The following is a 27,905-nucleotide window of genomic DNA, read 5'->3' on the forward strand; positions in this document are numbered from 1 at the left end:
AACTCGAGATATCGAACGCCTGCGACAATGGCGAGCCGAGGAGGCGGCGTTGCGGGCAGCGGCAACGTGGAAATGGCGGGAACGCGTTCGCCGGGGCCAACGCCCGCTTTCGGTGGGAGTTTCTCGGGCGGCACTTTGGCTTCGGCTGCGACGAAACGTCCGCGGTGAAATCTGGAAGTGGAACGCAAGCGCCAATGGCGGCGGATGCTGCTAACCACGACGCCGAGCTAACTCGAGATATCGAACGCATGCGACAACGCGAGCCGAGGAGCCGGCGTTGCTGGCAGAGCAGGTACGACGCAGAGAATGACGTCACTAACGGCGCTGCCAATGGCGCGCAAGCTTGGGAGGGACGTAGAGAACTACGTAATAGACGGCGCAGCCAATGGAGACGTCTAGCGAAACATGGGACGAACGGTTTTAGATGCGAAGCATCTTATGGTCGGGGCAACGCCTCCTCTAGAAAGCGTTGGTCACTGCCTCCCTCCCTCCATACATCCGCCGTGCGGCGTCCACACCCGCACTGCGCATGCGCATCCCCCTCCCCCTCCTCACCTCTCCTTGTCTCCTCTCCTCTCGGCATTCATGAGCATCCTCCTCCCCCTCCTCTGATCTCCTTGTCTCATCTCTCCTCTCGGCATTCCTTTTCTCCTCTCCGACGCTCCTCTCCGGATTGCGCAACTAATGGCAACACCTGTGGCTCCGCGCGCGATAATGCGAAGGCGACGGTAGGCGCCCCAGAGGCACCGGCAACCGTCACCAACGCCGCGCGCGTTCGATGCGAACGCGGGCAAAACGCCGACGGTGTCGACAACAGTTCTGCGCGTTGCTGGTGCTGCTGCATGTCCAAGTTTATACAGCTGATAAAGCTACCTTGAGTCGACCCCATGGTTGCTTCGCATACTACTCAGGGTTCTTCTACGGGAAGATGGTGTAATTTTTTTCGTTTTGCCTAGACATATACAGCTTTCGCTGTAAAAGGAAGAGAGCGGTGTGAATTAGAGAGCCAACGGGGATAGCCGATATTATAGTTGACAGTAACAGAAAAGGAATGGGGCTGGACAGGCCATGTAATGCGTAGGACAGATAAGTGGTGGACCATTAGAATAACAGGACGTTTACTAAGGGAATGGAAGCGCAGGCGAGGACGGCAGAAAATTAGGTGGGGGGACGAAATTAGGAAGGATACAGGCGCAAACTGAAGACTGCTGAGAGTGGCCTTCGTCCTGCAGTGTGCATAAAGGTAGGCAGCGGTGGCGGCGGCGAGCTGCTGCTGATGATGATAAAATTATGAACTCAAGAATAAAAAGCAAACACAAACTGCGTCCAATATTCTGCGCAAACCACGTCTAACAATACATTTATATCGTACAGAATTAATGTATGCACCGCTCCGAAGTATACATTCCGGAGATTCATTTTACAAAACCGCGATATGTGCTCTTGATGTATAGAATGACGGCTTTATAAACTTCGTATCTTAAGTATTTAATTTTGAACATGTCGAGTTTCGGCAATTCTTAATAAATATTCGACTTGATAAATGACGAATCTTCTTCTCACAGTTGCTGGGATTAACTTTCTGTCTCAATTGCAACAACTCACATTCAAATCAGTGAGGCGGTTATCTCATAAAAAGCATTTTTTGCGTTTCAAGTATAATTAAGAGATAAATCGGAGTTGGCGAGCTAAAGCGGAAGCACCGCCAGAGGGAGCTTCAGGTGGACCGTCTCCTGTACGCGTCTAAACGAGCTGCGAACGCTGACCGTGCTAGTCGCGCTGCCTCATGCAATCGATCGCCGACTACTGCACTTAACTTTGTTACCAAAGGGTTTCCCATAGATAAAGATGGCTTCCATTGATGTCCTCGCGGTCACCTTCTTGGGGTATCAGCTCGCCGAGAAGCTGCGTAAGCAAGAAACGCCGCCATCTTGAAGTTTTCGTCTTCATCAAAAATTGTCGACGTGTACTTGAAAATTATTGCTAGTGTGGTCACTTAATTTCCGCAGTTCTCCTAAGCCATTCGCTCGTCGTGACAATCATGTTCCTTTGTTTCTGCACATTCTTTTTGTTTGCATTTTTGCTCAATTCATAAACGCTCATGTGCTTTGCATTGAGTGCAAAGTACATGACCCGGGTGTCCAAAGTAATTCGGAGGACCCCCCCCCCCCCTTCTCCCTTTATAATGAGGGCCTCATAATGAAATCGTGGTTTAGACACGTGGAAGAGCTGAATTTATTCAATTTTACGTATAATTATAACGCTGGTGTTGGTTTATGCGGGCATGCAGTTTTTACAGGTCGCTATACTTACGCCGCCACCAAGCGGGAACACTAAAATTTTTTAGACGTTAGTATTGCTTTCTTTTTAGTGCCGGATAACACCATTAAAATTGTACTGTTATCGTTACATACAAACTAGCAACCCTTGTCAAAGTAATCGGATGGTGGGGGCGCCCACATTTCTTCGTTGTATAGGCAAATTTGTTGCAGAATTCACATTATACATGAAAGATAGGAATTCGGCCTGGACATACGAAATACTTCTTCATACAGGTAATTTTGTTGTAGCGGCGTTCGTTATTGAGGCGTTCGACTGCATCTAGCATCCACTAGTTATTTTTTTAATCAGAGATTTTACGCGCCTAAACCACAATTTTATTGTGAGGCACGCTGTAGTGGGGGACAATCGACCTCCAAGGATGATTGGAATACCCTAGTTACCGCGAACAGTCAAAGGTTGGGCCACGCAGACATTGAGATAGCGATGGACAAATTCTTTAATCACAATATAACAACGTTACCGAAAACCAATTCTCAACAATTCTGTCACGTAATCAATGGTAAGCCCCCCTTCATCTAATCTTATTTCTAAGTACAGACTGGTAAGGTATATTTTGCCCTCGATGGTCACCACAGGATCGAATCTATTTTTTAGCTCCATATTTACCAACAAAACTGCAATCTCCCTAGGTGTCTATGCTGCTTCTATAAATGCAACTATGGACGACATTCCGGTTACGCAAGAACGAATAAAACAAGCTATTGACCGTTCGCCAAATAATTCAGCTCCTGGTACTAACAGTATGTGTCCCAAACTGCTCAAGGTAAGTCAGTGATAGCTCGCATTTTCACTACAACACTGGCTGATATCGCGTTCATGCTTCTGTCACTCTGCGCTGGGCAGATGAAACCATACCATGCTCACCCGTATTATATCTCGGCGTTACTGAGTTCTCTTCGGCAGACGCCTCTCACACGTCTCCATAGCCGCGTGTACATGAATGTGACCGCGGCACAGCGCATCAATGCGATGCGCGATAATATCCACTGCGGTGGGGATTAATGCGCCAGCCGGAGGTATAGTTTGAGTGGGTGAAGTCGCTTCCATGCAATTAACGCGTATGTACACTGCCTGCGCCTCGCCACAGGAGACGTCCGTCTCTCAGGTAGCGATGCGTTCGCTAAACTAGAGCGCGAGCTCATTTGCCACGCCGCCACACGCGCGAGTGTTCCTGCACGGCATGTAAATGATGGCGCATCTCATTATACTGATTTCCAGTGAAACGCGTTGCGCTATGCCGAATTCTAATATGCGCGGGTAGTGCTACAGGAAAGCCCGCCTCGGTGCAGGCGCCGTGGGACAAGTGGAGACGTCAAACACTCTGAGAGCTCCGGCGGGCATTGGAGTGCAAAGCCGCCGCACAGAGTAAAGCAAGTGAAAACTACTACAAGAATGACGAGGATGGCAACACAAAAGAAAACACTAAAACAACAAAAAAGAAAATTGGAGGCTTATACCTTGCGCCTTTGTGTGAAGAAATTGCATCTGGCGCTGTGACATATGTGAAAGCTGAGTCACCATTCTTTTTTCAACATCATGGCGAGTAGCATCCTCGATAATGCGAGGAACAAGAGAAGCGGCTGCCTTGTCCAAAGTGCAACAAAATATATGGTCTATACGCGACAAATACACTTTAGAAATGGGCTGTCTCAAAGGACACTCGAAGAAAGTCACCGTTCTCGAAGAACCAATTTCCCTGCCTACTCATATGGCCCTCCTCGGCGTGGGTTCACGTGGCACATTTGAATTCACTCCTGTGCTATATCATAAAATCTCGACCGGCTTCTATGCTGTGGGAGATACGAGACATAGCTAGGACTAGAGGCCAATGTTTTCATCCTAAATGAAGTGGTCTATTATATCTTCTTATATCAAGTCCAATAATAATGGCAGAATACATTTTGGCTTGAGACATCCCAGCTTGCGTCCGAGAACCTCCTCAGAAAGTTTTTGTGCCATATGGGCCATAGAACACTTTCGCACTCCCTTTTATGCGCATAATTTACTTATAATTTTTTTTCAACCTTTTGCTGCTTTTGTTGCATGAAATTGATTGCGTGTCTTGAACGGACACAAATACCGCCCTATAGACCACAACTGCCACAAAAGGAACCACAAAATAATTAGACAGTTTAATCGCTCAAATAAAGCACTTCACCTCAACATTAATTTATAACACGTTCGTCCTACATATCAATCAACATTTTGTGATGGGATGGCTTGTTTCTCGTTCACCAACTGGACAGCGTAGTCGGTCGGCATACTCACGTACGCTGACCCATATTCGCTGCACATTGTTTTCACAGACTCGGGATAACGTGTGAGTGAGTGACAAAGGTGTGTGTGGACGCCAGTATGAATGGGAATTAGTGCCGGTGAACTTGAGAGGGCGTCAGTATGAAGAGCAGTGAGCACCGTTCAACATATCTGAGAAAGTCAGTGGCCCTCGAAAGTCAGTTGGCTTTAAATTAATGTGGGCACGAATATTAGTGACTGTTGCCAAGCGTTAGTGGACGTGAGCTCGAACATAAGTAAGTGCTGGGAAGTGTGAGTGGACATGGATAAGAGTATTAGTGAGTGTCGGTTAAGCGTGAAAAGGAAAAAAAAAGCGAGTGTGAGTGCGAGTTACAGTTGGCCTAGCATGTGCTTGTGCTGGTAAGAGAGTGCATGAGTGCCGTTGAGTCTGAGTAGACGCCAGACACTCGTATGTAGCCCTGAGCACTCGTATGTTGCCCGAAAGAAAAAAAAACATGTTGGTGAGTGAATGAGTATCGACTTATTGTCCCTACATAGACAATATAGACCCAAGGCTGGATAGACCCAAGTGGTGTTTCAGTTAACTTCCTACGGGCTACCTTGCACAGCCAACGCTTCATCTGTGGCTGTTAAAATCTTGCACCCCATGCCAGACAGAGGATGCTGCGGCTTTCAATTATTCTACCAGTGTCACGTGCCGACGCCAGCCGCTAGGGCTTCGAACAAAACTTAAAAAAAAAAATGAAAAGAAGACAGAATCCAACGCCCTCGAGGCCCTTTCCTTCTGTTTCCCTTCCCCCGGCGCGCGTCCACTCCTGGATTTGGTGCTCCCATCACGTGTTATGGCGCGCGCCTGACGTGCTTCACCACCGGTATATTCTTAGCATTTCCCGCCGTTTTCCTTCACTTGCGCGAGACCAGTTCTTTTTTTTTTGCGATCGCACCTTCTAGGGCACCGAAACTTGTGAGGCAGTACAAGCTTGGTTTGGAAAAGTCTGGAAATATAATATCAGCTCATATCATCAGCTTGTAGACATCTTTAAATTGCGCATACCTATAAATGGCATAGGGCTTTGCTTTCGTAAGTTACGCATGCTTGTGCTACCCGGTTGTTGAGCCATTGGGTTTGAGTCAGTGTGAGCTCGTTCTTGGCCGCCTTTCCCTACTCGGCACGTTCGACTGTTACGCGAGCGACATAAGATCCCTAATTATATTTAGATATGTGTCATCAACGAACGTCATGCATTACATTCCTCCACGTAACATCGCTGCGTCGAGTCCTCACCCAGCGCATTGGCCTGATCTGTTATTTCACTTCGGCATGTCAGATCAGGCCAATGCGCTGGGTGAGGCCTGATCTGTTATTTCACTTCGGCATGAATCAAGACGACGAAGTGTTTCTCCTGTGGAACGCTGCTCTTTCTGTCTCCTGAGTTTTTGTGGTTTTTTGTGTAATCCGGGGAACATCGCTCTCCTGTGGGCGGCGATGGATCCCGACCCCGTTGTACGTAGTCCGGACATGGCATTGCCTTCGACGTCGGCCTCAAGGAAGCGGAACAGCCGAGATGATGACACCGCCAGTGACAGCACTGAACTGTATACGGCGAGTAGCGATGACAGCGAGGACGGCTTTGTCCCTATGGCGAAACGCAAGGCGAAGAGGAGAATCCTCGGTGGGTCTTCGCCGGGAAGTACGTCAACCGTGAAGGCCTCCTGCGGTTCGCCGCGCCACACTATATTGTTTGTTGCCGTTGATCCTTCGGCCAACCTGAGGAGCATCAATAGGCAAGTCATCTCGGTACGTCTTGAAGCTCTCGTGCCGAATCAGATAATCGACATTCGAGTTAATCCCCGTAAGAATGTCCTGGCCATAGACGTCGAGCAACCGGCCGCTTTGCATACCTTGCAAACCGTCACGGAGATTGGCGACATCAGAGTCCGCGCTTACATCCCGCCGGACAGAGACATGACAACGGGCGTCATATATGATATCGACATCTCTATACCGAATACTGACCTTCCTGTCCTGGTCAAGCCAGCTGCTGACACTACGAACATACTGCAAGTTAGCCGAATAGGCAACTCCCGTTGCGTCAAGGTGATCTTCAAAGGCGACTGCCTTCCTTCACATGTGAAGGTTGGTCATTTTCGCCATGTCGTTCGAGCATATATCCTGAGACCTCTTCAATGTCACAAGTGCTTGAGAATGGGCCACGTGAGTGGAGTATGTAACAACAAGCCAACTTGCCCGCGTTGCGCCGAACCCCACACAGCAGAGTCTTGCAAAGCCAGTATCCTGAAATGCAGAAACTGCAATGGAGATCATGATTCCTCATCACACGACTGTCCACTAATCAAGAAGGAGAAGAGAATCTTGAGGCAAATGGTGAAGGACGGCTCGTCACGAAAGGAAGCGATAACGACTGTTAAAAGACGACGTTCCCGTCGACGGCGCACTTCCAAGAAAGAAAAAAGTACTGTTTTGCCCCCAGAGCGCTCCTTCGCGCCACCGCCACCACCGCCACCGCCAAGCACCCTACACCTACATGGTCAGAAGAATACCGAAGCTCAACAAAAATCTGAAGCTGCTTTGCCTGCTCTACCCCAGGCACACTTCTCAGAGGATCGACAGCGTCGACTACCGCCGAGCGCTAATTCGGCAGCAGATAATCAAGCTGCCCAAGATGTCCAAGTCGTTGCTGTTCTGAGGTCCCTGGTGAGTGTTATCCGCTCCCTTCTGAATACCATGCAAACACCATCCGCTAAATGCGCACTGCAAGTCCTGGACTCCCTTGAACCAGTACTTGCAGGTCTACAGTAACAAGATGGCTTGCCATCCACAACCACTGCGACCTTTCCGGGAACAAGTCAAGTGCGCTTCCATACTTCAATGGATTGCCAGAGGTCTGCAGTCACGGATGTCAGAATTTCGGCACTATGTTTTTTGAGAACAAGTTACCGATTATCATCATTTGTGAACCCCATTTTTCAAGAACAATTTGACTGTCGGGTTACGAGTCATTTGTTTCTTCATTATGTGTTGAACGAAGTCTAGTTGTGTATATTCTCAAGGAGCTCACATATGTTCAACAAAAAGTGCAGCCTCACGACGACAATCATTACGTTTGTCTCCATGTCAAAAAGAAGAAGGTTTCCTTCACACTAATAGGCGCCTACCTATCACCATCACGTCGACTTGATCGACAGAGACTAAACGACATACTCATGAAAACTCCAGGTCTTTGGATAATCATGGGTGACTTTAACGCCCATCATCCACTTTGGGGAAGCTTCAGGACTAATCAACGAGGCACGAGTCTAGTTGATCTCGCTGCCGAGCACGGAATGAGAGTTTTGAACGATGGCAGTCCGACTTATCTCCGAGGGGCGACTTACAGTAGCTGTTTGGACTTGACATTAGTGTCTCATAGTTTACATTCTAAAGTTCAATGGTTCACAGACATTGAAACTCATGGCAGTGACCATATGCCTACCTACATTAATGTCAGAGGCTTTGACAGCTATGCTGTCAAGATAGACTGACTGGCAAGCATACCAACTATCGATCGAGGACAAGTGCAGACAGGAACATCCCGAGCCCCTTGAAGACATTATCATACAAGCGCTGCAGGCTTCTACGCGGACGTATACACCATCGACAAGACGCACAGATTTTGACCAAGAACTGGAGAGGCTTCGTGCGATCCGCCGGCGGGCCGAGAGATGATATAGGCGTACTAAGTCTATTTATGACTTGAGGGAAGCCCGACGCATTCAGAAGAAAATTCAGCGTGAGATGAACAAACTTCAGGACCGACGATGGAAGAGCTTCTGCGATTCCCGGGATCCTCGCAAGCCGTTATCCCCGGTGTGGAGAACTCTTCAGGGTCTTCGATCACTTCCACAACAACGTCGTCCCTTCACAGCACTCGCTCTACATCAAAGTCGACCAGAGCTTGAAGTCGCTGGTGATTTTTGTGCAAAGGTTACTGGTGACATCGTTCCACTGATGGACCTCTCGCTACATGACGTCCCTGTAGCTAGAGATCAAAGTATGGAAGTGCCTTTTACTATGGAAGAAATGCAAGCGGCTTTGGCTATTTGCAGGCGGTCGTCATCACCCGGTCCCGATGGGGTCACCTACGCTGCCTTAAGACACTTGGGTTTAACAGCGCAATGCTGTTTGCTGGATATCTTCAATAAGTCTTGGCATGACGGCATAGTCCTCGAGGAGTGGAAGTGCAGCCGACTGGTGCCTCTACTGAAGCCTGGAATGTCTCCGCTGGACCTTACATCGTACCGACCGATTGCACTTGCGAGTTGCATCGGTAAGGTCATGGAGAGGATGTTGCTGACACGTCTGGAGCGGTGCCTTGAATACTATAACATCTACCCTGATGCTATGGCTGGTTTTCGACGTGAACGGTTTTCAATAGACAACGTCATTGATCTTGTGACCTCCGTGCAGCAACAAAAAGCTATGAAGCGTCTCTCTGTGGCACTCTTCTTAGACGTAAAAGGTGCCTACGACAACGTAACCCACGAAGTCATTCTCCAAGTTCTTGAGGCTGCAGAAATTGGAGGCCACGTTTTTAGATGGATTAGGAGCTATCTCTCAAGGAGATCAGTGTTTGTTATTACAGAAGATGGCCCGACAAATAGATATATTTCCAGTCGTGGTGTCCCACAAGGCGGAGTGTTGAGTCCGACTCTTTTCAACTTCGTTCTAGTGGGGCTTACCGAAAAGCTACCACAGACAGCCAATGTCTCGCTCTACGCAGATGATATTTGCATCTGGGCGTCCGGCGTGACACGGCCACAAGTGCGCGCTAGAATACAGAAAGCAGCAACCCTGACAGAGGCATACCTTCGCAGACAAGGTCTGACAATATCTACGGAAAAATGTTCACTAGTGGCATTTACACGAAAACCGATGTATTTCTACCCGGTGCGCATCGAGGGCCACTCAATTGCATATAAGAAAACTCACAGGTTTTAGGCGTTATTGTGGATCGAGACCTCACCTGGAGTCCCCATGTCCCCAACATGAAGAAAAAACTCATTTGTATTGAGAATATTGTTACGGGGAGAATATATATACAATGGATATATTTACAGGGTAAGGCGCACAACGCTGCAGCAATCGTTCAGGGGAGCGCGTGCACACCAGAAAAACCACCCGTCGTCGTCGTCATCGTCCAAGCACCGAACCACAGGATCGCCGCTCGTGACATTACCCGCCGGCGGCAGAAGCACCGTCCCGGTGCAATTAGGGCCCGGGCCGAGAGTGGTACGGTTTAAGACGCGAGACATGGACTATGTCACTCGCGATTGTTGCAGAGGCCGATTTAGGATTTAGCGGAGCGATTTCATAGGTCACATTAGTGACTTTGCGTACGACGCGGTAAGGGCCAGCATAACGGGAGAGGAGTTTTTCGCATAGGCCAACGCGACGTGACGGGAACCACAACAAGACAAGCGATCCTGGAGGGAAGTTCACCTCCCGGTGTCGGTGGTCATAGAGACATTTTTGTTTGACCTGTGAAGCCGACAAGCGATCGCGGGCAACCTGACGGGCGATGTCAGCACGGGCAAGAGCATCACGAGCATAGGCAGAAGATGTGTCTGCGTGAGGATGAAGTATGGTGTCTATAGGTAATGGTGGGTCGTAGCCAAACAGTAGATAAAAAGGTGAATATCCAGCTGTGTCGTGACGAGAAGAGTTGTAGGCGAAGGTCACAAAAGGCAAGTTAATGTCCCAGTCTCGGTGGTCCTCAGACACATACATAGCAAGCATATCTGTGAGAGTACGGTTGAGGCGTTCAGTAAGGCCCTTTGTCTGTGGATGGTACGCAGTGGTGAACTTGTGATTGGTCTTGCAAGAACGAAGAATGTCGTCGACCAGTTTAGACAGGAAGCAGCGGCCGCGGTCCGTGATTAACTGACGAGGAGCACCGTGGCGCAGGATGACGTCGTGAAGAAGGAAATCGGCTACATCAGTAGCACAGCTGGTGGGAAGTGCTCGTGTAACAGCGTACCGCGTTGCGTAGTCAGTAGCGACTGCAACCCATCTATTGCCAGTGGTTGACATGGGAAAAGGCCCTAGAAGATCGAGTCCCACCCGGAAAAATGGTTCATTAGGGATGTCGAGGGGCTGAAGGCTGCCAGCAGGCAGTAGGGCAGGAGTCTTGCGTCGCTGGCAGTGGTCACAAGCCGCAACGTACTGTCGCACAGAACGGTAGAGACCAGGCCAAAAGAAGCGCCTACGGATGCGATCATACGTGCGTGACACGCCTAGGTGTCCGGCCGTCGGTGCATCGTGAAGCTGGCGCAGAACAGTAGAGCGAAGATGCGCGGGGACAACAAGCAAGAGCTCAGCGCCGTCAGGCCGGGCGTTGTAGCGGTGTAAGGCGTCATTGTGGAGCGTAAACATCCGTAGGGAAGGGTCAGGGTGTGGCGACTTGAGACCGTCTATAATAGGCCGCAAAGATGAGTCGCGGCGCTGTTCGTCAGCTATCTGGACGAAGTCTCTAATGGCCAGAACAAAGGTGTCAGATTCATCTTCCAGAGTATCAGGGGGATCGACCGGGTATCGTGACAAGCAGTCAGCGTCTTGGTGAAGCCGTCCAGATTTGTAGAAAACAGAAAATGAGTACTCTTGCAAGCGGAGTGCCCAACGGCCAAGGCGACCAGTGGGATCCTTGAGCGAGTAGAGCCAGCAAAGCGCATGGTGGTCTGTAATAACTGAAAAGTGCCTGCCATACAGGTACGGACGGAATCTGTGATAGAGTAATTTTGCTCCGATGGCGACAGAAGGCGGCTTGCATAGGCGACGACGCGGTGGAGGCCGTGCTGCTGTTGTGCAAGGACGGCGCCTATACCGTGGCCACTGGCGTCGGTACGAACGTCCGTGCTGGCTGACGGGTCGAAATGTGCTAGAACAGGTGGGTTCGTTAGGATGGCAACGAGCGATGAAAAGGCGTCCGCTTGGTCACGACCCCAAGTGAAAACGACGTCCTTCTTGAGTAGGCCAGTTAGAGGGCGGGCCACTTCCGCGAAGTTCTGGACAAAACGACGGAAGTATGAACACAGGCCAAGAAAACTGCGGACATCCTTGGCCGACCGTGGAGTAGGGAACTGACTAACCGCGCGGACTTTGTCAGGGTCTGGCTGCACGCCTGCAGCGTCAACAAGGTGGCCGAGTACGCAGATTTGACGGTGCCCAAAGCGACATTTCGACGAGTTAAGCTGAAGACGAGCGCGGCGAAAAACATCAAGGACGGTGGACAGGCGAGTGCGATGGTTTTCAAACGTAGTCGAAAAAACGATAACATCGTCCAGGTAGAAAAGGCATATGGACCACTTGATGCCTCGAAGAAGAGAGTCCATCATGCGCTCGAAAGTAGCAGGGGCGTTACATAGGCCAAAAGGCATCACTTTAAATTGATAGAGGCCATCAGGAGTCACGAAGACGGTCTTCTCGCGGTCTTGGTCATCCACAGCGATTTGCCAGTATCCTGAGCGCAGGTGGATGGAAGAGAAATATCTGGCGCCGTGCAAGCAGTTCAGTGCGTCATCAATACGCGGGAGAGGATACACATCCTTCTTGGTAATCTGGTTAAGGTGGCGGTAGTCTACACAGAATCTCCAGCTATTGTCCTTTTTCACGAGTACGACGGGAGAGGCCCAAGGACTGCATGAGGGTTCATTTATGCCTTTGCCCAGTATTTTCTCCACTTCCTGTTGGATGACTGGTTGGTAGCAGTATGACCGTTATCAAAGGTGGGTAAAATGCCCATATTCGCGACCTCTTGGCGAACCACGGCCTGAATTAGCGAAATCGGAGCCAGGTTGTTGCTTTGCATACCGTCATGAGGTGTAACGGGTGCCATGGCCTCGAGTTCTCGACGGACGATCCTGGTGACGTTTTCTGGAGCTTGCGCTTGCCGAAGCGTGGCTAAACCTTCGCAAGAGGACGTGGCAGCCGTATTAGGAAGTCGGTCGAAGCGGTGAGTGATACGTTGACTTTTGGCCAGCTCAAAACGACGACATTCAGCGATGACCGACTCCACCGTTGAGCAGTTCTTACACAGTAGCAGATTGAAGGCGTCATCGGCTATGCCTTTCAGTACGTGGCCCACTTTGTCCACTTCAGGCATGTCCTTGTCGACCTTGTTGCACAGAGACAACACGTCCTGAATATACGAGATGTACGGCTCCGTGGACGTCTGAGCACGAATTGCGAGCTCCTGCTTGGCCGCTAGTTGTCGTGCGATAGGTCTCCCAAATAGATCGCGTAATTTCTGCTTACAGACGTCCCAACTCGTCATATCTGCCTCATGCGTCTCGAACCAGAGTAGCGCAGTGCCCCGCAAATAGAAGATGAGATTCGCCAGCATTATGGTCGGGTCCCACTTGTTAGTGCGGCTGACGCGCTCATACATTGCCAGCCATGCATCGACGTCCACGCCGCTGGTGCCGTTGAATGTCCCGGGATCACGAGGGTGCAAGAGAATGACTGGTGACGGGTCTTGCTCACACTGGGTCGCTTCGTCGGTCATTGTGGTGGCAGCAACGCGCCGTCCGCTGCGAAGATCCAGTACCCGGTGTTGTAGCGAGCGTACCCCGCACCTCCACCAAAGATGTTACGGGGAGAATATATATACAATGGATATATTTACAGGGTAAGGCGCACAACGCTGCAGCAATCGTTCAGGGGAGCGCGTGCACACCAGAAAAACCACCCGTCGTCGTCGTCATCGTCCAAGCACCGAACCACAGGATCGCCGCTCGTGACAATATGTTTAAGTTCATAGGTGGAAAATTGTGGGGACCATCCATGCGCTCTATGTTACAGCTATACACGGCACTATTTCTCGGATTTCTTCGCTACAGTCTTCCAGTCTTGTCGAACACATGCAAGACTAATCTCCTTGCACTACAGAGCGTACAAGCCCAAGCACTTCGGACAAGTCTTGGCCTCCCGAGATGTTCTTTGACAGCTGCGACGATTGTCATTGCACAGGAGGATCCGATCACCACCCATATCGTCGCAGAGACGCTAAGAGCGCACATTCGACACCTTTCACGACTACCATACCACCATTTAGCCAGTTTGCCAGCGCGACGACCACAGACTACATACTGTAGTATTGTGACGAGACAACACGAGTCGATACCTTCTGGCTTCAAGCCTGCAAAACGCCCAACATCGGCATTGTGGTGTCTCCGGCAAATTCGCGTGTGCATCTCAGTTCCTGGGATTGCTAAGAAATCAGACCTATCACCCTTAGCCCTGAAGCAGTTGTCCCTGCTTTGCCTACACGAGTCTAATTATCTGGACCGAATACATATTTACACGGACGGTTCCACTAATTCCAACAGTTCAACCGGAGCAGTGGTTGTTCCATCAGATGCCGTCTCTGCAATTTAAGTACTCTCACAACACCACGTCGACAGCAGTAGAACTTGCGGCTCTTCAAGGTGCAATCCATTACGTGCTCCAGCAACCACCAAATCGCTGGGCCATTTTCTGCGATTCGAAAGCAGCCCTACAAACTCTGCAGTTTGCCCTACGTCACGGGTTACACGAACAGCTAGTGTACGAAATAAGACAAGCTCATCACCACGCAATTCAGAAAGGACACGACATTGTATTTCAATGGTTGCCGAGCTACTGCGGAATAGTTGGCAACGACAGCTCCGATGAAGCTGCTTGCTCGGCTCATCAAAAACATCAGTGAGTGCCTATACCACTCTCAAGAACGGACGCTGCGCGGCAACTTCAATCACTTGCTCGCCACATCACACTTCAAAGATGGAATTCACCAGGTTTCAGCAACTCACGCTTGCATTCTCTCGACCCTAAATTGCGACTTCGCCTGCCACCAGGACTCTCCCGTGGTGAAGCAACTTTACTGTGTCGCGTGTGGTTGGGCGTCGCATTTACAAATTCCTATTCATTCCTAATAGGAATGGCTAACAGTGCGGCATGCAATTTGTGCGGCTGCGATGAGACGCTAGAGCACCTTCTGTGTCATTGCCAAGCTTTTGACGCTCAACGACGGATTCTTCAAACTCAACTCAGCATGTTAGATAGCAGGGTGCTGTCAGAGGAAAAGATTCTGGGACCATGGCCTACGCATTCCTGCATGCGAAAGGCCACAAAAGCTCTTCAGTTCTTGAAGGAGACTGGACTATATGAGCGCTTGTGACAGTGGACCTTCCTCTGCGACTCACTGTGTGAATAACTGACTCTTTATGTGTTTGTTTTCGTATTCTCGGTCCTTATCTATTCTTCCCCTTTCCCTCTCCCCAAGCATAGGGTAGCCAACCGGGCACGTCCTTGGTTAACCTCCCTACCTTTCCCTTCTCGTTTCTCTCTCTCTCTCACTTCGGCATAGCTTGGAACTGTGTGTTACAAAACATCAATATAGCATTTTTTGAAGATTTCATCTGGGCAGTAGATAAACGTAATTATTGCGCGAGATTACACGTTGCACATAATTAAAATAAACCTAGCTCTAAGCATCACACTTAATTTTATAGCAGTTCCTCCCCCGCTTCATACAGATTCTGTTTTATGTAAATCTCAAGATGTGAGCGTGATTTGGATGTCTCTGTGTTCGAAGTTTTATTTTAGCTGAGATATTACTCCGAAAACATTTTACCGCCTAATTCATAATCAATCCCATGAAGCCTTGCCATCAGAGTCGCTTGCGCAATTGATGTTGACCTCACCGTATGTCTAGTAACATCTCCCCCCCGCCCCCCACTTCCTGCCCTTAGTTTCAGTAAACCACGTGGTAGCCTTAGCTTACACTTTCTTCGTGTTACACCTTATGTGTTAATTGTCCTTTTCAGGGCTTGCGCAATTAGTAAACGATCGCTAAAATGTACTAACTAGCCCCATCAAGATACCCGTAGTGGTATAATTAAGCTCCCCTGCTTGGAACGAAGAACAAGAATAAGAAAGCATCCGGAGAGGCGCAATGAAGTTTGAGAGAAAGAGAGAAAGGAAGGGAGAGAGAAAGGAAGGCAGGGAGGCCAGTCAGATGCACTTATGGCTTTCTACCCCAGGTAATGGAAGGACCTTAAGTGATGAAAAGAAAGAAAGGAGAGGGGAGGAGGCACTATCAGTACGAGCGCGCAGGGTTGTCCACCACGCCTACGATCACCGGTCATTGAAGCCCGTCGTTTCATAATATGTAGTAACGCTAGCGTAGCGTTGTAAGCCTGCGAACATCTTAATGTAGTCTATCATTTAGTCGGCTTAGCACAGTACGAAGATTGTTGTGTTACAAGTCTTAAAGATGACAAAGGATGACAAAGGCATAATACGTGCTCGATTGTCTCTTCATGGTGGCACGAGTCATGCATGGGTGTGTCTGCCATTCCATTATAGGATGAGTACGCTATTGGAAAGGCCACACCTAACAAGAGGTGGCACATCTAGATTTTATCAAAAGCCGCCGCCATGGCTCAGTTAGCTAAGGCGTTGCGCTGGTGAGCACGAGGTCGCGGGATCGAATCCCGGCCGCCGCGGCCGCATTTCGAAGGAGGCGAAATTCAAAATAACGCCCGCGTGCTTGCGTTGTAATGCAGGTTAAAGAAACCCAGGGGATCAAAATTATACCGGTGCCCTCCATTACGGCGTGTCCAATAATTGGAACTGGTTTTGGCACGTAAAAACCCCCAAAAGAAGATTTTAGCACAGTCGGAAAGCTGGCATAAGGATCTGCAGCCTTTGGTGAAGGGCTTATCTTCTCGACAATGGTATGAGAACTGCCTGGGTACCTTTATGGGCTCACCGAGGAGCGTCATAAACATGGTAGTTACAGAAGATGCTGTAGCGACCTTGAAAGCATTTGAACATCATATCATGTCCACAAGGAAGCGTGGAATGAAGCAGCGTGGTCAGGGCAGGCGCATTGGCAGTGCTTCGTATGGAGTCTGTTCGTGCGACTTGCATGGTTGAACTGTACCGTAACGCACGCGATCACTTCTGCCTTACCTTACAGTGTAAACATTTTTTTCAAGTCCTGGTGCTTTGGGGTACGACGTCATCAAATCAGAAGCGTCAACGTCGAACGTTTAAGCCACCTAGAACCATGCTGAACGAACACGCGGGGGGGGGGGGGGGTTCTATAAGAATCTACCTAGTGGACGGTCCACTTCGGCTGTCGCCATTGGCTCCAGGTTCACGAGCGCGAAGGTGCCACCCAGCTTCTTCACGGTCGTGAAGCTGGAGCCAGTGGTGACAGCCGAAGTGGACAGTCCAATAGGTGGACGCTTACAGAATACCCGCCACCCCCCCCCCCCCCCCCTGGACAAGTACGAAGCGCTGCCGACGTACCAGCTTCCTGCATCGCCGCTTCGGTACGCACCGCAGACCTTTGTAGTCTCTGTAGAACCTTCGCCGTCTTCCGCTCTTCTTCCGCTCGATGCTTTCGAGAGCATGTTGCTGTATGTGCAAGTAGAGGCCTACGCACTACATAGCGCACGTAGCGCAACCGAGCCACTTCTATTTGTGGCGCGCACACCCCATTGTCTGTGCGTCGATTCCAAATTTGACAGAAGCCCTAGAAGCGGAAGAGGCAGCAATTGCCTTAGCAATTGCTCACTCCTCCGTTAAGTATATTTTCTCAGATTCTAAAACAGCTTTCAGCAATTATGCCAATCGCAAAATCCACTCCCCGGCGGCTAAAATACTCGAATTAAATCCTCACCTAATCGCCTTATCATCCTCCTTTTGGTCCCTGCATACAGCGAACACCCAGGCAACATGGCCGCTCATACCGAGGCCCGAGCACTCGTCAACCGGGCTGAGAAGCGACCCGCCTTCGTCTCGCAGTGCCAGAGATCGCATTCTTAGCTACCATGACCTCACCCTGTTTTACAGAAATTCCCCACCACATAAATCTCTTCCCAGAAGTGACCAGGCTTTGTGGCGCAGACTTCAAGCGGCCACAGTTACAACCCCTTTCCTTCTGTCAATTATTACCCATGGTGAAACCTCTCCTCACTGCCACTTGTGTCCTAGTACTGAGCCGACTTCGATCACATCTTTCTAAATTGCCCGAACAAGCCTAAGCCCCCATGGCGAGGGTCAAAACACCAGGAAAGATGGGAGGCTGCCCCGCGCAGCTCGCAACCGGCGCTACAGCTTCGGACAGTGGACTGGGTCAGAGGGGTCGCCGAAGCACAAATGTGCCCGGCCATCGAGAGCTGCCCGAGGGGCTATTGTCGTCCTGCTTCCTTTTCTCTCTCCCCCCCCCCCCCCTCAGATCATTCTCTCGCGAATCAATTTTTTAAGTTTACCCACCCACCACCCCCGTACCGGCGGGTGGAGCTAGGAGAGGCGGGGTCGAGACAATAGCGGCCAGCGAGCGGGCGCATGGGGGTGCGCGAGGATCAGCAACAAGTTTTCTGACCTTGGACGTGCGTTTGACCTGGGATCCGACTAGGGGAAAATGCTTCGTATTTAAAAAGGATTAGCATAAGCCTTTGGCCAAACAGCTGCAGGCACGCTTAAAAGGTTCCTTAGAGGCAAACGTTCTGACTAAATAAACCTAGCCTACTTCGACAATGTCCTGGGAGTGCTAAAGTTTTCACATGTACATAGTTCAGTTCGAATTCCCTAACATATTATTCTGTCAAACAGGAAGGGTGTTGCGTACATCACAAAGGTGAAAACGTCAGAGCCTAATTCAATTATGCTCATTATTCTCTATGAACTATATCTCAATTTAATTTCCTGTTAAATAACATAATAGACTTTCACGTATTTTTTTTAATACTTGCCTGAAATGATTACATTGTAATACGACCGCACCCCTCCCATCTACAATATTACCCCACAGTGAATGAACGCAATCATTTGAGAAAAGAGCATGCAGGGTTTTTGTCCAGTTCCCCGTAGTGGGTGAGCGCAATTATTTGGGGGAAAATCAGGCAAGCGAAAATAAAATTGTGGTCTACACTGTTGGGGAATGCTTATGTAAAATAAATGAATTCGGGGGAGCCGAAGGAAACGTTGAAGTCTGCTGTCTTTTTTTATATTAGAGAAGTTTCCTTTTGACTTAATACAATTTGAGACAAATACAAAACGGGGCATCACAAGTGAACGAACAATACTTTCGTGTATAAAGTCTCCGCCTCTGAAAGTAAGTCACTTAAAATAGAGGCAGTGGCGTCTCCTTAGAAGGTCCCTCTCGATGATCTCGCATAAGAAACCATGCGTCTTTTGGTCTCAGAAATCCTGGTGTCAGTAGTAAACGAGGACTGAAAGTCTCCAAAGAAATTTGCTCGTAAATTGCGCGTGCCCGGAAGCCAAACGACACCATACCTTGCTCTATTAAATTTGCACTGCCCGTAAATACCGGCGCAGAACAAATGAGTCGATCATAGAAGTTCCGAGTCGTCGAAGTCTTTAAAAAAAGTCAGAAATATATACAACAATCGCCCCTGCTCACGCTATACTTCACGCAGGAGCTATAGTTTGGACAACTTTCTGCATTTTGTTTGTTACTGTATGAGTCTGAACTTCGGTTTGCTGAGAAACGTTAACAACGTCGACAGAACAGATCTGTGTTATATAGGGTAATGCCAACGTCTAGTACCGCTTACCAGACAAAAAAAGGCAAGAGCGCTTCAGTCGTAATCAAAGAAATTGTGGCACCATCTTATAGGACTCAACTTCACTCTCACCGCAAAACATCTGGTTGCCACCGCAGTATTTGGCAAGGAATACTCGTGTCATTAGGGCAACATCAGTGGTTTTTGGCCCGGTCTGAGTACGCCATGTATTTGCGATGACAGGAGCAAAATTCTTTTTTTCTTTATTTTTATAACTGTCGCTGCTACCGGGCGCCCGTCGTACGGAAATAATTTTCTTCCTGTTATGGCGCGTCATATGGTGCGGTATAACGCTATAGGCTTCTTGCGGGGATATATATTGCTGCATCCAGGTATAAGTTCTTTTTTTAGAAAAGAAACGTTGTACATTCCAACATGTGATGGTCCCTATAATGTTCTGCAAGCTTCGAGTCTTAAGCAAGCCACGCGTCACTAGGCTTCGAGTTTTTGGCGATGACTAGATGAGAAAACGGCAGAATATATGAACCGATGACAGGTGTTCCCTTGAATCTTAAGGAAAATAGCCTCATTTGTAGTCCCGAATGGGAGCTCCAGTTCCCTTGATCGAAGCGACCGTGACGTGGTATTTTGTAACCGTCCATTTTCTATGCTTTTGTTGCCTCCTTCGGTCGCCCGTGAAGTCATCACCGCGCAGTGAGCGCCAAAACCACAACCGTAACAAGGAGCCCATGCGTGACAGTTTGCAGCAGAGTACAATTACGTGTTCGCCCCCTTGCGCTTAAAAATGTACGTTCAAGTTTAACTATACATTGCCGCCATAAAAAGACGAAATGCTTAAAAAGACATTCGCCGTCTCGTTCTTTGAGAAACGCGGGCTATTCGACCAGCCTTGACGTTGTTGCTCTCTTTCTCTCTTCCTGGCTCCCTCCGGGCCATTTTGACTCTAAAAAAATAAAAAATATACGCCTACAGATAGCAGCAAAAAGTATGTCGACCAGTTCAGCTCACTTACGGCCTCGCCGTGTACATAGTAATTTGGCACACGATTTCTGTACTACTTGGCACAGATTACGTGACATATATGCTTCAGCCCCCAATCCCTGTACGACGTATCGTTGACACCACACCGTTGAAGGCCAATGAGGACCAATGAAGAGCTGTAAAAATTGGCCCCAGGTAATTTGCTGGCTTTAACGTCCTAAGTGAGTGTCACAATCGACACATACCAGCACCGTTTCAATTCGTCGGCCTGCGTTTGGTGAGGCAGCAAGATCAGGAAGGGGGTTAATACTGAGATCCCGTGTTTGCCTGTCTGAACATGAGCATCCGCGAGGCTGCTGCGCGGCGCGGTCTCGGCCGTTCTACTCTAGTTGCACCAAATTCAGGCTCCCAAATACGCGTCACCTTTTACAGCTTGTAACGTCAATCAAGTAAGTAATTACATTTAATTGGTTACTAAAAAGTAATTAAATCACAGTAAGCCTTATTGAATAAGGATGCGATTACTTACTACAATATTACCACAAAATGCAATCGATTACGAGTAATAATTCACATGTAATTTGTTACTGACGTCTTAACACATTACGCGTGAATTTAAGTTTTACGGAAGTCTGGTCAGTGTAAGCTCCCACGTCAGCGCGAATGCCCTTTAGCTGCATCCGTTCTCGGCAGTGACATTGATATATGTATAGAGTGGACATCATCGTGTCCAGATCAGTTGGCCTCGCTCACGATGTAAGTTCCAGTGATGCTGCAGTAGTCCGGTATACACTGATAGCCTTAAAGAACACAGGTTTGGGCATGCTTTCTTATCTAAAAAATTACGGGGTTTTACGCGCCGAAACCACGATCTGATTATGAGGCATGCCGTAGTGGAGGACTCCGGAATAATTTGGACCACCTGGTGATCTTTATAGTGCACCTAAACATAAGTACACAGGTGTTTTCGCATTTCGCGCCCGTCGAAATGCGGCCGCCATAGCCGGGATTTGATCCCGCGACCTCGTGCTTAGCAGCCAACACCATAGCCACTGAGCAACCACGGCGGGTGTTCTCTTATGTATTGCATGGTGATATAACTAGATAGAATGTCAGTGACATGTTCTTCATTGCAACAGGTACTCCGCGATGCCGGTGTGCCTGAAACTGACCCTTTAATTACCTGCTCGTGCATCTCAAGCTCATCATTGTCAATAGACACCCACACCGTTTAATTTCATTCCCAAAGTATCGGCACTAGTTTGGAACACCTCTGATACATCTCATTAGTATAAATACTATTTACAATCTTCACTGGTACACTGAACACACTGTTAAGCAGATGTTGGGTCATTGGAAAACATGAAACACACACTAGAAACGAGGCCAGAAGTTGGGCGCTCCGGTCTAAAAATGTTCGAGGCTCAAGATGAAGCGATATATCTGCCTGTCGACGTTTGGTTCATAACTATTAGCCACAGTAATGGATTTAGCGGTATTACCATATGCTCTGCGGCCTGTCGCCAAAGCCTCCACGTTCGCCGCGTCAACAATGAATAACTATATTAACAAGTTCGCAATATACATTCCATTAGTTGGATGCCTGGAATAGTTATGCGTCATTCTTGTATATGGTATAAGCGAGAGTCATAAACACTTGGGCCAGCACTAAGGAATCAGAAAGGAAGTAAACAGTGGGGCCAGTTGGAATGAGCTAGTGTTAGCGCACCGACGTCTGCTTATATCTACGCGGTCTACCATTACTCTTGGGGGGCGACGTTGTAACGTGGTTATTTCCTACGTAAAGTAGTCCATCAATAAATGTGAATAATACATTCGAGAACACGGAAAGCGAAATAAGAAGGAAAGCAACGTCGCTTGAAGATGGTGAATTTAACACATGTAACACTCCTATTTGTTATAGCAAATAAAGAATATTTGTGAGAATGGATTCAGGTTAGTCTCTAGAGCTCATGAAATATTGTCATTGATATTGTCGCGGAGTACCTGTTGCAATGAAGAACATGTTACTGACATTCTATGATGTTTTCTAGTGCTGAATTCAATAATCTTGCAGGCCTCAATTTCTGGAATTGATGCATATATATATGGTGGCTGAATGACACATGATCATAATGCGAAACTTTACATTTGGTGGCCTTGTATTATCGAACCATCGTTACTTAATTACTCAACAACCTTCGTCTTCCTCCGTAAATCCTTCTCAAAAAACAAAGCGGTCTTGCGTTTATCTCCAGTATAGTGAGTGAGAGTGACAGCTACTACATCCTAAATGACCCAGATGCATTGCTATGTTGTAAAACTGCGATTACCTAATGAATACCTGGGCACTTTATTGTGAGCAAAGAAAAAGTTGAGCAGTACTAGGTGTGAGGAAGCTTCGCATCTACCTGTAACTGCCGACGATCAGAAGGGTTGCACAGAATGCGAAGCGGCTTTGTATCGAAAGATTTCTGTCAGACTACCTATCGGCTTCCGCAACTCTCACACGTTAACTCACCACTCACTCTGCTGTGTGTGGCGGTGTAGTTGGGCCATGTTGATGCGTTCACACACCGCAAGTCCTTCGCGCAACCCAAGTTATCGGGCCTTGTGCGTTGTCACACATCGTGTGGTCTTGACGATACATCTTCGCCTCGCTTGCACGAAAACATACCAATGCTCTGTTCACGGCAGCTAGCTGCTGCAGCTTGTGGAATTTCTGCGTTATTCACTCTAATGACCTTCGCCCTCTCTTAGAACAGCTGTATACAAGCTGGGCTTCGCACATTACTTTTTCTTGCGTGATGATGATGATGATGTTTATAGGGGTTTATTGGCACAAGGGCCAGATGTGGCCAAAGAGCACCAATGCTATTTTTCTTGCGTGTTCTGCACTTTTTTTGCAGAGTAATTTCTTCCCTGGCATTCTACTTTTTTGATGTTCAGTAGCCTGTTGACTATTCTTGAGCTGCTGTACTGCTTGGGATATTTAGCACCAAGAAAATCGTCGATCGTCGATGACTATAACCAAACCGAACGTTAAAAAATGTCGCAGTTTTGCCCGAAAGGCGAAGCATCAGTTGCGATAGCAAATTATTAGAGAGCTATACGGAGTAAGGATAGCAGTTTTATCGGCTGTATAAACTTGGACACATTCGCTTACTAACTGAAATAACAAGCATGGTGTCAGCACGCACAAGCAATCATGAATAGATCCTACTCGACGACCACCGACAACCGCTGCGAAAACGCTGGTGTGAGCAAGCGCAGCGGCAGCAGCGAGCGAATGTTCGTGGCGTCTATCACTGCAACGGAAACGGAGCGGCGAAGCACACCGCATACAAAGCTATGAGTCGCCTGCAGATCGCTTTCAAGAAACGGTGGGGGCGACCGGCGCAGCCGGGAAAAGTACAACTAAGCAGCTGCAGGCAGAGTAAAAGTCGCCCCCCCCCCCTTGCCTCCCGCGCTGCCTTCCCGCTTTCCTACTTTTGCGTGCGAGACTGAGTCGCCAGTTCCCCTTGCGCTGCTGGTGCCGCAGCACAACGCCACCCCTCCTCCCTCTCTCCAATCCACCTACGGCCTTTTGCGCAACGGTCCCGTTTGTTGACCGCCGTGCGTTCGCTCTCCGTGAAAGCGCGCGTCCCTCGCGCACCCAACAGCAGCCCAACACATAGCCACTGAGCAACCACGGCGGGTCCCTGCACGTTTCTAACGCGTTTGTGCTAGCGCGTTACGGCCCGAGGAATAAGCTGGTGTAAGACGCTGTGGCCTCTCCGCCTTATCCCCGTATTCATAAACGCTCCTCGACTTGAACTTGACTTGTCATCGCCTTCAACGCGTTCGCTCCTCGACTTGAACTTGACTTGCCACCGCCTTGGGCAGCGCGTTCGAAACGCGTTGAAGGCGGTGGCAAGTCAAGTTAAAGTCGATGAGCGTCTATGAATACGGGGGTTATACTCTCTCAGCAGTCATGTGATGGCGTCGGCAAACGCGGTGCACGTTCCGGCATGTGTAAACGGCTGCGTAAGACGCTGTGGCCTCTCCCCCTTACTAGAGAGTCCTGCACGTTTCTAACGCGTTTGTGCTAGCGTCCCCTTAAGTGGGAGAGGGTGCAATTATAATGAAGGGCGCTGTTATAAAATAGGAATGACATCACATATGGCGCGTGTCATTGGTGGAAGTCAATCGTTCGATTTAGATGCGGCGAGACTGGGGAAATTACACGGAAGATTCACGGTTTACCGATGATTCCCTCCGCAGCTTCGACCACTCATCATTCACCCCGTGGATATGCTGTGTTTTTTTTTCCATAAAAGTAGACGTGGCTACCTACTACGACGACTACTACTACTACTACTACTACTACTACTACTACTACATACTACAGAGGAGGGACAGACCCACACCCTAAGGAGCTTCGCCCTAAAACGAGAATAGTGAGCTTATGTTGAAAAAAACACCGCGTATCCACGGGGTGAATTATGATGAGTGGGCGAAGCTCCGGAGGGAATCATCGGTAAACCGTGAATCTTCCGTGTAATTCGCCCAGTCTCGCCGCACTAAATCGAATGATTGACTTCCACCAATGACACGCGCCATATGTGACGTCATTCCTATTTTATAACAGCGCCCTTCATTATAATTACACCATCTCCCGCTTAAGGGCACGCTAGCACAAACGCGTTAGAAACATGCAGTACTCTTTAGTACTGCACGCTTCTTTAGTACTCTTTAGGGCAGTACTCTTTAGTAATAATATTTCAAAAATGCCACAATGTACTTTCAAGGTAAATTGTTGCCGTTGACCAACGACATTTCAATGATGTCTCAACAATTTTTTTGTAAGGGCGCGATCGAGCCCGGGTTAATAAATGTAAAACAATAACGGAGCCAGTGCAGCATCACTCCTAACCCTCCGTACGCCCCAAATCTCTCGCTTTAGGGCATCTTAAGGTTTATGTCTGGTAGTGGAGTGCTCGGCAAGGACAGCCTTCCGCATCTCGCACTTTCACCGCCTACACATTCTGTCGTATCCACGGCGCCAACAGAGACTGCGCGGGCTGCACGAGTTGCTGCCATAGGGCAAGGAGGAAAGGCGTCCTTGTGTGTGTTCGCTTTGAAGGCAGGAAAGAAAGCGACACAACGTGATACCATGTACAACCTCATAGCCTGTTGTGTTTACCTGTCTGATCGACATCCTGCCGCTCGAGCAGTTCGCGTTCGCGTGGTCACGTTCAAGCTGCTCTTGCCAGCGGTCTTGCGCTCTCGCGCGGTTTTTCGTTGTTTCGCAAACGGTTGTTTCGCCAATAGAGGGCATTTCAAAACTCATTAAGTTCTAATAAGGATGAAGGCTTGGTTCGTGTTTTCATGTTCCCAGTGGCAATCGACTTTCGCATGACTGTCCTTTTCAAGCTTTTCTGCAAAATGACTTAGCCCTTAACGCGGCCGGTATCGCTGGTGGTCAGTGTACTCCCACAGATTTCTGCAAAGTTATTTCAGTTGAATTGATTCGAAGCCTTATTTAATTTGATGTGTACTTGATAAGTCACAGAAAACAGCTGCGTCCCTTTTGTTTTGTACACAGACGAGGAGACTGTTGGAGGATTCACACCCGACGTGCGTACTTGTGGATTACATGGTCACCTCTACTTCATGTAATTTGTCAACACCACAATGTGGAACTACCTACAAATTGTAAGTCTCCCTTTGCATGCGCATTGCGATGTTCGCGAAATAATTACTTGAGCGCGATTAGAGCAATGCCTTGTGTAGGGCGTAGGGGGCTCATTTCTTGTACGGTTTCCTTGTCGACCATTAACGATTACCTTATTTTGTGAAAACTATTGAGCAAAAGCTGGTTGAGCGCATCCAGCGGTGCTCCTGAAACGCTATCGACGAGTATATCTGAAACGAGACTTCAGCGCAGAAGCGTTATCGGTTAATTCATTGCAAGTGTGTGCAGATAGGACATGCTACTGACATGTTAGGAAGTATAATTTGTTGCTGGGTGAGTTGGTCGAATATTAAGGAATACATATTAGCACCACAAAGAAAGAAAGGCTTAGGAAAGGTGGAGTCAAAAGAAACTGAGCGGGCGCAGCACTTCAACAGCTTTATTCTTAGAGCGGTGTCAAGAAATTACAACCTTAGATGTGTCTAATGGTAACGACAAAGAATTCATAGCAACGCGTCGAACAGCTGCATATTGTTCCCAAAAAAGAAAAATATTACACCACCCATGCACCCTGTACAGATGGTAAACCAGCGAAGCTGAAGTGTGTGGCCCCAGTGTTTATCACTGGGTTAATCCCGACGGTTGAATAAAGTCTTTCTCAATTATTGGTTACGTCTTTGTCTATATAGCTCGGCAGCACGAGCCGCCGGGTCGGCCCGACATTGCCGCTTGCGCTCCGCATCGCGGGCCCGATCTTCTGCCGAGGCATTGGCGCGACGCCGACGAGATCTCTCCCGCTCCTGCTCATACCCACATATGCAATCGGGGTATGAGCCACTCGTGATTTCTTTCTTTCTTGTCTCTGGCTCATACCCGCATATCCAATGAGGGTATGCGCCACACGTGATTTAATTATCGTTAAGCGAGATGTAACTGTTGATAGCGGTGTTTCCTTTTTTGTATAGGAAACACCGCTATCGTGTGGGAAGAGCTATGTAGGACAAACTGGACGCTGTGTCGGTTACCGAGCCCGGGAGCATGAACGGTCAATAAAGAACGAAGACAATGCTCACTTACTAGCGCATTGTATTTGGTCGCCAATTTGAGCCACTACTTCGTGAGATCCAGATATTTGGCAGAAGTAGTGGCACGTTGCTCCGGGAGTTGTATTTCATATGAAGAAAAATGGCACGAACAGCATTGGCTATGTTTCCCTTTATCTTTTTGAGAATGACATGTAGCTGTTTGACGTGTTACTGTGAATTTTCGACGTGAACGCCGCATGCATGCGCATTTGTTTAATTTATTGACACCGCATTCTCAGAATAAAGCATTAGACGATCAGCTCCACCTCTGTTGCTGTCTACTCCCTCCTGCGTAAGTATTTTCTTCCTTATAGCGCTAATATGTATTGTTGGGTTGCCGGCGTGCACATGTCTAGTCAGATGCGCGATCTTGGATTCTGTTGCAGACCACGCAGCTGAGTAATTTTTATTTCGAAAACTTTAATAAACCACTCTTCTCCTGCAATATGACATGCCTAAAGCCCTGAAATTGGCTACTGCGCGCTTCGTCGCTTCATGAATCAGTTTGCTACCCACTGCCAACGAGCAGAAAACATGAGCTTCCTTGTCGCGTCGTTCCATGAGGGAGGGTGATTTAGAGGCCACTTAAAGACGTGTGACAATATATTTATGGCTTTTCATTTCTGAGGCTAACAAGTCGAATATTTGGAAACCACTTAAGAAACACTGCCAAGGCTCAGAGAACGTAAGCATTTAGCACAGCTCTTCTGCGAATAATATTTGGCGTCGTTTGCCACGTTTTGTATGTCATGACTCATGACGCAGAAGATCACGTGGGAGCAACACATCATGGCGTTTTCTGCGCTATTACGTTTTTTCCCTCTATTATCAGCAGAGGCGATAATTGTGTGCTATATATGTTTAGAACAATGCGGAGTCCCGCGCTCTCTTTAGAGAGTATTCTTGGGCTATGACCTTCTGGCAGCTATTGAAAAGAGGGCATTATGTGCTCTGCAAAAGGTTTT

Source organism: Dermacentor silvarum, chromosome 8, assembly GCF_013339745.2.
Source record: "Dermacentor silvarum isolate Dsil-2018 chromosome 8, BIME_Dsil_1.4, whole genome shotgun sequence".
Lineage (NCBI taxonomy): Eukaryota > Metazoa > Arthropoda > Arachnida > Ixodida > Ixodidae > Dermacentor > Dermacentor silvarum.